The following is a 12,056-nucleotide window of genomic DNA, read 5'->3' as shown; positions in this document are numbered from 1 at the left end:
CGTCTGGTCCTTTTTCTTGCAAGATACACTAAAGTAGCGTGTCACCGAGCCAAAGTTACATGTTGCAGCCACAGAAATGCAATTGTCCACTATCAGTGTTACTTTTCCAGAAATAAAGGATGGGACATTGCTTGTGGAAACATGGAAACGGTCTGGTCTCGCTCACAGCATCGATATAAGCGACAACCAGCTCTCCTGCAACCGGCGCGCCCACCGGTGCTTTGTCTGTTAGTTAGTTGCACTGTGGGAGATCCTTCACCACACTGACTGCAGCGGTTTAAAAAGCCGGCTCACCACCACCTTCTCAAGGGCTTTTTGGGATGGGCAATAAATGCCGGCCTCGCCAGCGACGCCCACATCCCATGAACGAATAAAAAGAAAATATTCTGAGCGTCCTGATGCTGATGTCAGGTTTTGATCCCTGATCTGCAGTAACTGGGAGCTGAAATATTAATTGTACCGAATGCAAACACTCCCTGATATATTTAACACTCTTACATGCCTTCCCTTCTGGCCTCGTGGTTCGGCTTCGGTGTTTTCATCACGGCGGCCTGGGTTGGGAATATGCTGTTACAAAAAAGAATTGCCAATTTTGTCGAATCACAGCAAACTTACGGCACAAAAGCAAGCCATTCGGCCCATCCTGTCCGCACCGGCCGGAAATGAGCTACCCAGCCGAATGCCACTTTCCAGCACTCGGTCTTTAACCTTGTAGGTTACGCCACTTCAAGTGCATATCCAAGTATTTTTTTAAATGTCACGAGGGATTCTGCCTCGACCACCCAGTCAGGCAGTGAGTTCCAGACCCCTACCACCCTCTGGGTGAAAAAAATTCTCCTCAGCTCCCCTTAAATCCTTCCACCAATCATTTAAAATCTATGCCTCCAAGTTATTAACCTCCCTGCTAAGGTAAATAGGTCCTTCGCCTCCACTCTGTCTGGGCCCTTCATAATTTTGTACACCTCAATTAAATCACCACTCAGCCTCCTCTGTTCCAAAGAAAACAACCCCTGACTATCCAATCTTTCCTCACAGCCAACATTCTCCAGCCATGGCAACCTCCTCGTAAATCTCCTCTGTACCCTCTCTAGTGCAATCGCAGCTTTTTTGACCAGTCTGTCATTTGGGACCTTGTAAAAGCCTTGCTAAAATCCATGTTGACGACATCAAAGTACTCCAGGTGTGTTCTCACCAAAGCCCTATTTAATTGCAGCAAGACTTCCTTACTCTTATACTCCAACCTCCTTTCAAAAAGGCCAACATACCATTTTTCTTCCTAATTGATTGCTGTTCCTGCATGTTAACTTTCTGTGATTTGTTTACAAGTTCACCAAACTCCCTCTGAATACCGACATTTATTGGACTCTCACCTTTTAAAAAATATTCTGCTTTTCTATTCTTCCTACCAAAGTGGACAATTTCACATTTTCCCACCTTATACTCCAACTGCCACCTTCTTACCCAATCACTTAACCTGTCCACCTCCCTTTGCGTCCTCCTCACGGCTTACTTTCCAACCGACCTTTGTATCATCAGCAAACTTAGATACATTGCACTCGGTCCCCTCATCTCAGTCATTAATATAGATTGTAAACAGCAATTGCAACTTAAATTGTCCGCCCAGGATCGAAAGCAGGGCCGTTCGCGTGTAAAGCGAACTGGTAACCGCTGCTGACTTATACTGGGCAGAGGGGAACTGACCAGTCACCTCTCTCTGCTCTGATTGGGACATTTTTACTTCTCTTTAAACAACATCTCTCCTGTCCCACACTAAAATCATGGACCAGAATCATAGAATATTACAGCACAGAAGGAGGCCATTCGGCCGTGTTGCCCTGCCTACTCTTTGAAAGAGCTGTCCAATTTAGTCCAAAAAACCCAGCCTTTTCCCCGTAACCTTGCAAATCAGTTCTCTTCAAGTACCTGTCCAATTGCCTTTTGAAAGTTCCTATGAAAGCTGCTTCCACCACCCTTTCAGGGAGTGGCTACCAGATCGGAACAACCCTCTGTGTGAAAAAAAAAATCTCCTCATTTCCCCTCTAGTCCTAAAAGCTCACAATCCTTCTCCACGGATGCCTTTTTACAAACATTTCATTCATCAAAACCAAACAAGATACTCTGGAAAATGTCTTCATTTTCAAGTAATTAATGTTCCGAAGGAGCTCCCTAATTTCCCTCCCCTTTATGAATCAGATCATTCTCATCCGGATCTTTTTCCACATGAACCGGCCTCCCCTCCCAGGGGCTGAGTTCAGAATCTTCGAAGGATACAGCTCAGAAGCAGGCCATTCGGGCCATCGCGCCCGTGCCTTATCCAACAAACCATGTACCAGATTCTCCTGAATTCCAGGGTGTGGAACGAAAGCGAACAACAAAAGCCCTGACATTCGACCGTGGAGGTACAGGCAATTCTGTGACAAACCGGTTTGTCTTTTTCCCGGTTTTTCCCTGTCTATCTGACTGCGTTTATCTCTGTGCGTGTGGAGCTGCAGGCTGATTTTGAATTCATAAGTGTGTTTGTGTATGTTTCGTGCAATAAATAAATGAGTGAATCAGACGCTTCTCTCCCTGACACTGGGGAACTAGTGAGGCAGAATTCAGAGCAGGGTTCTGTTTATTGTGAAAAAGGGAATGCAATATGAATTCCGGAATTATTCAGAATTCTACCAGCGCTAAAACCAAATGCGACCCCCGCCGTGATTTAAATACGCAGCTTTCTGATTTAGATTCAGACGCGCTAACGTTGCGCTACGAGGTCTGATGGTAGCGATCGGGTTATTTACCTTTATGAAAGTTTCTCATGCACCATTTCATTTATTTCAGATTTCCAAATCCCGCCCACTCCCACCGGGTATCAGGCAGCCACAGAAGCAGCCTTCACCTGTCCGCGGCAGCATGACTGCAGCAAATCCAATGACACACACCCGGCACCCAGAATCATCACATCACAGGAAAGGAACTGCTCAAAATACATAACAGGACGGGCAGCATCTGAAAAAACGCTGAGACTTTCGGTGTTTGGACTTTGTTCAGGACTGCTAACAGGACGGTGTGAAAATTTAAACTATGGATGTGTATAAATGGATGTCATGCTTCTTTATAAATTGAGTGTTTAAGTTATGTGTGCCATTTATAAATTTATTTTGATTATTTTTACAATATGATATATCTTGTTATAAATATATATGATTGCACCTGTGACACTTATAAATACATTTGGGTGTAACTGCTTGGTGGTTATCATTATATCTCTGTGTATCTGTGTTATGTATTTGTGTGTAATGAAAAGTAAGACATAGAGAAATAAATATCCAGAAAATACATTTACAATATATACCCCACAAAAAAGGAATAACTAAAAGATATATCTAAATAGATTTGTAAGCAGCAGTCATGAAATGCATTTACATCTTACAAATCAGAAATATATTTTCAATCTAACACGGCTGCAGCCCAATATATTTATAACCATCTGTTGACAATGTATAAGTCGGGTTTATGGTTATCGAGTGGTTAGAATTCGGCGCTTTCAGCACTATGGCCCGGGTTTGATTCCCGGTCAGCGCATTTGTTTTTACAAAACAGTTCACTTAATTACGCAAAATTATACAAGTCTCTTAGATGATTCTTTCAATTACCATTAATAAACCCACAACTTTCTGGTTCACACTGAACGAAATGCTAACAAGTTTGCCGAGTAAATGTCGAAACGACGCGAACTTCTCTGACTTTCATCCCTTCTCATTTTACGCACTTTATTTTTGGAGTCTGCTTCAAAGTGTTCAGTGGTGATGAGACGAGGAATCTGGTGCAGCCGTTGTTGAATGTGAAAGGATTGCAGCCCAATTTACACGAGAGAAAGCTCGTGCCTGGAGGTTTGTGAGGAGCAAGTTCCAGCAAATTGTTTCTGTCCCGGGATTAAACCGGGAGTTTTTCGCGTGTGACGCCAACATGATAACCATTACACCACGAAAACACCTATTTAGTCCAGCCCAGGTCAGATGGAAGTGTTAAGGGAGAAAGTGAACTGCTGACTCCCACTTCTGGGGGATGTCCCAAAGCGCTTCATAGAGGTGTAATCAAAAACATGGAATCATGGAATCGCAGGAGTCCATTCGGCCCATCGTGCGTTGGCCAGCTCTTTAAAATAAATGGTGCAATTTTAAAGGGGGTGCAGGAACAGAGAGACCTGAGGGTATACGTACACAAATCTTTGAAGGTGGCAGGACATGTTGAAGAGATTGTAAACGAAAACGTATTCGGAATTGTTGACTTTATTAATAGAGGCATAGAGTACAAAAGCAAGGAACTTATGCTGAACCTTTATAAATCACTGGTTAGACCCCAGCTGGCCATCACACAATTCTGCCCACCACACTTTAGGAAGGATGTCAAGGCCTTGGAGAGGGTGCAGAGGTGATTTACTAGAATGGTGCCAGTGATGAGGGACTTCAGTGAGGTGGAGAGACTGGAGAAGCTGGGGTTGTTCTCCTTAGAGCAGAGACGGTTAAGGGGAGATTTAACAGGGGTCTTCAAAATCATGAACGGTTTTGATAGAATAAATCAGGAGAAACTGTTTCCAGTGCCAGAAAGGATGGTAACCAGAGGACACAGATTTAAGGTAATTGGCAACAGAGGTGAGATGAGGAGAATGTTATTACGCAGCGAATTGTCATGATCTGGAATGCACTGCCTGAAAGGTTGGTGGAAACAGATTCAATAATAACATTCGAAGGGGAACTGGATAAATACTTGAAGGGGAAAATTTTGCAGGGCTATGGGGAAAGGGAAGGGGAGCGGGTCTAATTGGATAGCTCTTTCAAAGAGTTGGCGCAGGCACGATGGACTGAATGGCCTCCTTCTGTGATGTTTCCATGCTGTGATTCTATGTTATGGAGGATTTTCTGATTCAGTGGATATTCGGGGCAGAGGACCAAGTGGGGATTGAGCTCGACGGCAAGTGTATACAGTTCGTTCAAAGGGCTGAAGCCGACGGTTTCATTCTTCCCGTCGTTTAGCAGCAGGAAATTACTCGGCCATGCAGGCGACTTTTTTTGTCTTCATTCATGGGATGTGGGTGTCAATGGCAAGGTCAGCATTTATTGCCCATCCCTAATTGCTCTTGAGAAGGTGCTGGTGAGTCGCCTTCGTGAACTGCACCTTTCATTGACTGTGTCATTGACATTTTCTGGATAGAGAGAAACTATTTCCGCTGGTTGGGGATTCTAGGACTTGGGGGCACAGTCCAAAAATTAGAGCTACATCTTTCAGGAGTGAGATTTGAAAACATTTCCACACACAAAGGATGGAACAAGTTTGGAACTCTCTTTCCCTAACGGCAATTGATGTTTGCTTAATTGCAAATTTTAAATCTGAGATCGATAGCTTTTTGCCAAAAGAACGTATGAAGGGATAAGGGCCAAAGGCAGGTATATGGAGTTCGATCACAGTTCAGCCATGATCTTATCAAATGGCGGAGCGGACTCGAGGGGCTGAATGGCCTACTCGAATTCCGATGGTACATTTCCCCAAGTGTCTGCTCTCTCCATAGTTGCGACCTTGTGTTTAAAGCATATTTTCGTTTAAAGGTTGGTTTAGGGATGAGCCGGTGGGCGTCAAAACGTGCCGTGGATCGAGACCGGGTTGGTTATTGCGGGAAGAGCAAATCAACTGGGCCGAAAAATCAACTGCAGCTCAAGCAAGAAATAAAATAGGAGTCAAAGTAACCAATGTCGGAAGTGGGAAGGAGACTGCGACCTGAAAGCAGTGCCTTAGACCGCTCGGCCATCCTGACGGATAAATAGCACTTTGCCTCGCCACCCTTTCCACATTGAGACCCCCCCCCGGAGAAAGGTTCATTCACTCGAGTGCTTGGTGATATAAATGATGCTGGAAAGGCTCGGTGAGCGGGATGCCACCTCCCCGGGTTTTCCTGAGCCTATTGTACTTTATTCCTATTTAATCACGGGAATATCCGCAATCAGTAGCCAAAAAGGATTAAAAGCTGAATCACAGAGAAATGGAAATCCTCGTTAAATCTGATAATGCTGTAAGTAAAACTCGCTGGTGGTCCAGTGGTTAAGATTCGCCGCTTTTACCACTGCGGCCGGGGTGCGATTTCCAGCCAGAAGAGCAACTTTTGAACACTTGTTATATTAATCGCATGGAAGAAAAAAATATATATATTTTTGTTATTCACCATTAATTAACCGATAACGTTATTTTGCAGAATGAAAGGCCACTGAGGGATGTTGGAAAAGTTTAATAATGTCTTTTGTGCGATGAACTTTTTATTCCTTCTCATTTTACACACTGTATTTTGAAGGGCTCCGTTTAAAATGTTCAGTGCTCGTGAGACCACGAATTTGTGTCGAACTGAACAAAACAGGCTCTTTCACAGAGGACAGAAAAATCTGCCCCAAAATAATGTTCCCGCCCGGGATTGAACCGGGAACCTTTCGCGTGTGAGGCGAACGTGATAACCACTACACTACGGAAACCTCTGATCTGGTTACCAGCCAGAAGTTAGAATGACTGTATTGATTCTCATTCATAACTATTCACTTGATCGAAGTTGCACAAGTCACAAAAGAAAAATGTTCATTTCAAAGTTATTAAACTCCCAAATGTGGCCTGTCTTGTTTGGACAGGGGTTGACCCTGACGTCACAGCCTCAACAAAGCATTTTCTCAACATTTCCATTGGGAACAGGAGGAGGCCATTCAGCCCATTGAACCTGTTCCGCCCTTCAATTAGATCAGAGATGATCTGAACCTCAAATCAATTTATCCGCCATTGCTCGCTATCCCTCGATACCCTTACCCAACAAAAATCTATCGATCTCAGTCTTGAAAGCTTCAATTGACCCCCAGCATCCACAGCCTTTTGGGGGACAGAGTTCCAGACTTCTACTGCCCTTTGTGTAAAAAAGTGCTTCCTGATTTCGAACCTGAATAGCATGGTTCTAATTTTAAGATTATGTCCCCCTCGTTCTTGATTCCCCAGAGGAAATTGATTCTCTCTCTCTATTCTATCGAATAATTTGAACATGTTAAACACCTCGCTCAGACCGCCCCTCAATCTTCGATACTCGAGGGAAGACGAGCCCAATCTATGCAGCCTGTCCTCATAATTCAACCTTTTTAGCCCCGGTAACATTCTGGTGAATCTGCTCTGCAACCCCTCCAAGGCCAATCTATCCTTCCTGAGGTGCAGTGTCCAAAACTGAACGCAGTTACTCCAGACGCAGTCCAACCAGAGCTTTATATAACTGGAACATAACTTCCACTTCTTGATATTCCAGCCCCCTGAGATAAAGGCTAACGCTCCGTTAGCCTTTTAAATTATTTTTGGACCCGTCCGTTAGCTTTTACTGATTTATGTAAATGAACCTTTAATTCTCTCTGCTTCTCCACAGTTCCGAGCTTCTTACCATTTGGTAAATACCCTGACCATCGGTCCAAAGTGGATTACCCCGCATTGAACTCCATCTGCCAGAGTTTCTCCCACTCACTTAATCTATCAATGTCCCTTTGCAACTTTTCACTCGCATCCACACTACTTACTGTACCACCCAACTTAGTGTCATCAGCAAACTTGGATATACGACTCTCTGTTCCTTCATCTAAGTCATTGATAAATATGGTGACAAGCTGAGACCCCAGTTACAGATCCCTGGGGGACACCACTAGTCGCATCCTGCCAATTGGAGTATGTACCCATTATCCCTACTCTCTGTCTCCCATCTCCGAACCAATTCTCTACCCATGTCAATACATTGCCTCAAGATCCATGTGTTTTCATTTTTGCCAATAGTCTCATGTGTGGAACCTTATCAAATGCCTGCCGGAATTCCATATAAATAATATCAGAGGAACATGGGGACAGGAGTAGGCCATTCAGCCCCTCGTTCCTGCTCTGCCATTTGATATGATCATGGCTGATCTGTGATCTAACTCCATATACCCGCCTTTGGCCCATATCCCTTAATACATTTGATTGCCAAAAAGCTATCTGTCTCAGATCTAAATTTAGCAACTGAGCTAGTATCAATTGCCGTTTGTAGAAGAGAGTTTCAAACTTCTACCACCCTATGTGTGTAGAAATGTTTTCTAATCTCGCTCCTGAAAGGTCCGGCTCTAATTTTTAGACAAAATGGTGGCAAGTTCGCGGGACATCTTGGACAAAATGGCGGCAAGTCCTTCACGGCTGCTGCACAGGGAAAGCAGGAGGCCATTCAGCCCCTCAAGCCCGTTTCATCGTTACTGAAGGCCGATCATCCCCTCAAGCCTGTTACATGGGTAAGATGGGTATCGAGGGATCTGGGCCAAGTGCAGGCAATTGGGACTAGCTTAGTGGTATAAACTGGGCGACATGGACATGTTGGGCCGAAGGGCCTGTTTCCATGTTGTAACTTCTATGATTCTATTGATTCTACATAGAATCAAGAAGAGGCCATTCAGCCCATCGAGCCTGTTATACAGGAACTGAAGGCCATTCAGCCCTTCGAGCCTGTTATACAAGAACTAGACACCAATCAACCGTTCAACCCTGTCAGGTAGCAAAAGGAGGAGGCCATTCAGCCCCTGGAGCACCTTGCACCAGATCTGGTGGCCAATCAGCCCCTCAATCCTGTTACATAGGAACAGGAGGAGGCCACTCTGCCCCTCGAGCGTGTTAACGGGAACTGAAGGCCATCCAGCCCCTCGTGCCCATTACAACGGAACTGGAGGCCAGACAGACCCTCAAGCCTATGACATAGGAACAGGAGGAGGCTATTCAGCCCATCGAGCCTGTTATACAGGAACTAGACGCCAACCAACCATTCAGGCCTGTCAGATATCAACAGGAGGAGGCCATTCAGCCCCGAGCCCATTACACCAGACCTGGAGGCCAATCAGCCCCTCAAGCCTGTTGCATAGGAACAGCAGCAGGCCATTCAGCCCCTCGAGCATGTTATACGGGAACTGAAGGCCATTCAGCACCTCGAGCCTATTACACTGGAATAGGACTCGGCCATTAAGCCCCTCGAGCTTGTTGCAATGGAACAGAAGGAGGCCATTCAGTCCTTCTAGACTGTTATACAGGATCTGGACGCCTTTCAGCCCCTCACGCATGTTACATAGGAACAAGATGAGTCCATTCAGCCCCTCGAGCATGTTACATAGGAACAAGAGGAGTCCATTCAGCCACACGAGCCTGTTACACAGGAACAATTCAGCTCCTCAACCTGTTCTGCCATTCAATTAGATCATGGCTGATCTGTATCTTAACTCCAACTACCCGCCTTGGTTCCTTGATCCTCAATACCCTTGCCGAACAAAAGTCTATCAATCTCCGTTTTGAAATTTCGGATTGACCCCCAGCCTCAACAGACTTTTGTGGGAGAGAATTCCAGATTTCCACTACCCTTTTGTGAAGAAGAACTTCCTACCATCACCCCTGGGCGGCCGAGCTCTAATTTTAAGGTTATGCCCCTTTGTTCTGGACTCCCCCAACAGAGGAAGTAGTTTCTCTCTATCTACCCTATCAACTCCTTTCATCATCTTAAACACCTCAATTCAATCACACCTTAATCTTCTATATTCAGGGGAATACTAGCCTTGATAATTCAACCTGTCCTCATAATTTAACGCTTTTAGACCCATTATCATTCTGTTGCATCTGTGCTGCAGCCCTTCCAAGGCCAATGTATCCTTCCTGAGGGTCAGTGCCCAGAACTGAATGCAGCCCTCCAGATGGGGTCTAACCAGAGCTCTGTACAGCTGGAACATAACTTCCACCCCTTTATATTCCAGCCCTCTTGAAATAAAGGCCGACATTCTATTAGCCTTGTTAATTATTTTTGCAAATGTCCACTAGCTTTTAATCATCTCTGCACTTGGACCCCTAAATCTCTCTGCTCCCCCACAGTTTCGAGCTCCTCACTATTTAGAAAACTCTCTGATCTAACTTTCTTAGATCCAAAGTGGATGACCTCACATTTCCCCACATTGAACTCCATTTGCCACAGTTTTACCCACTCACATAATCTCTCATTGTCCTGGGAATGCTTGGTGCTTTTGTTTGGTTGGAGAATGCTTTAAATCAGTTCATTATTTTAAAAAGATCACAATTGATTTTTATTTTGTACAGTTTGAACAAGACCATTATTACCCGATCAGTAAAATATCCGTGTTTTTCAGATAATGGAGACAGTTCAGATATATTTGCCTTTTTGTCTACTTTAATGAAGTGAAATTTTGCTGATTTAAAATCAGCAGTATTTCTTAGCTTGAAAAAGCATCTCCTCTGTGAGGTGAGGCTTCACTCTCAATGTCTCAGTGTTTCCGCTTGTCCTGATATCAATGTAACACTTGAAGGGCTCCAGGTAATGAACAGTGAAACCCCTTCAGATTATCTCAGCCCACTCGTTCTATCCAGTGCCTAATAGTGCCTGCTCTTCAGAGCGTGACAGATTCACACTACACTGGAGCTTGTTTTAGACTTTAACTGCCAAACAAATTGATGAAACAGTAAGAGAATAAACAGAATAGTAGCAGTAAGACAACAGTTTTACTGTAAAGCTCAACCAGATCATTATTGGAAAATAAAAAATAATAAATAATTCAAAATACTATACGAAACTGTGCCCGAACTTTCGAACATCCTGGTTCTTTGTTGTCTTTTTCGCACAAACTATGGAAGCTGTCGATTTGATGAACATTCTCAGAGATTCCAAACAGACTCACCAGTTTGAAAAAGACAGGCTGATAAATGCCTTCAAAACAGTGACTGGGAGCCAGTCATTTTAATCAATGGTCTGTTTAATTCAAAAGAAGCTGCCAATCAAAACTGTACGAGGAGAAATGACCCCGGAGGTTTGTATCTGAATCAAATGTTTGACTTTGTAAGTTCAGGCTGCCGTTGAGAGGTGCAGCCTGCCTTTCAGAGGTGCAAACCACTCACGCAATATCGGGGGCCCCCCTGCTGGTGAGAAGCCGCTGAACAGCGCAGACAGGCCTGACTGCTCGCAGGAATCAGGTAAATCACCAGGCAGCACCAATCTCACGGACTGTCTGCATCTCAACGACCGGGTGCAGGTTAATCACGTGGAGGTTTATCGACCATCGCGCCCGGATTCGGGGGTTATCGAATTTAACCCCGTACATATCTTTATATATATATATTACATAGAATACAGCACGGCACAGAAACAGGCCATTCGGCCCATCTGGGTAAATAAGTATCCCATCGAGTCCCCACAGTGTGACTAAGTGATTCCACACTGCACCCAGTGATAGTGTCCCATTGATCCACAGTGTCCCAGTGATTCCACACTGCACCCAGTGATAGTGTCCCATTGATCCACAGTGTCCCAGCGATCTAGTGCACCCAGTGATCCCAAAGTGAACACAGAGTGACCCGGTGATCCAGCTGCACACCCACTGATAATGCCACAATGCTCCCTAATTGATCCCAGTGATCCCACAGTGCAGTCAGTGATTCCACAGTGCACCCAGAGGTCCCAGTATCCCAGTTCACTGCATTTGTGTAAACGTTTGAGACTGTCTTTATATACAACTTGCGTGTATAAAATAACATGTCTATATATATATATAATATTTCTACATGTCTATATATATATATATATATATATGTACATATATAATATTTCTATATTACTTAGAATGGGTAAAGTAGTTTCTCCTGTGACCCCATGAAGCTGAAACAAAATGGTGGCCATTAAGGCGGCCATCTTAAACAACATGGCCGCCAGTGTCCCAGTGATGCCACAGGAAGCCAATGATCCCACAATGTCCCACTGATCCCACAATGTCCCACTGATCCCACAATGTCCCACTGATCCCACAATGTCCCACTGATCCCACAATGTCCCACTGATCCCACAGTGTTCCAGTGATCCCACAATGTCCCACTGATCCCACAATGTCCCACTGATCCCACAATGTCCCACTGATCCCACAGTGTCGCATTCATCCCACAATGTCCCAGTGAACCTGCAGTATCCCAGTGATCCCATAGCAACCCATGATCCCACAGTGCTCCCAGTGATC

The 12,056-nt window shown here is 44.6% G+C and overlaps 1 non-coding gene across 1 annotated transcript; it reads right to left on the bottom strand.

Annotated features, from left to right (window-relative positions):
• Window positions 1-6,427: 6,427 nt before the first annotated feature.
• Window positions 6,428-6,500, bottom strand: trnav-cac (transfer RNA valine (anticodon CAC)). The gene has a single exon. It is a non-coding gene; the product is annotated as a tRNA-Val (tRNA).
• Window positions 6,501-12,056: the final 5,556 nt, after the last annotated feature.

This window comes from Heptranchias perlo, unplaced genomic scaffold (assembly GCF_035084215.1).
Source record: "Heptranchias perlo isolate sHepPer1 unplaced genomic scaffold, sHepPer1.hap1 HAP1_SCAFFOLD_55, whole genome shotgun sequence".
NCBI lineage: Eukaryota > Metazoa > Chordata > Chondrichthyes > Hexanchiformes > Hexanchidae > Heptranchias > Heptranchias perlo.
Note: the sequence above shows the minus strand (reverse complement) of the source record. Positions and strands in the feature narration are given on the sequence as shown.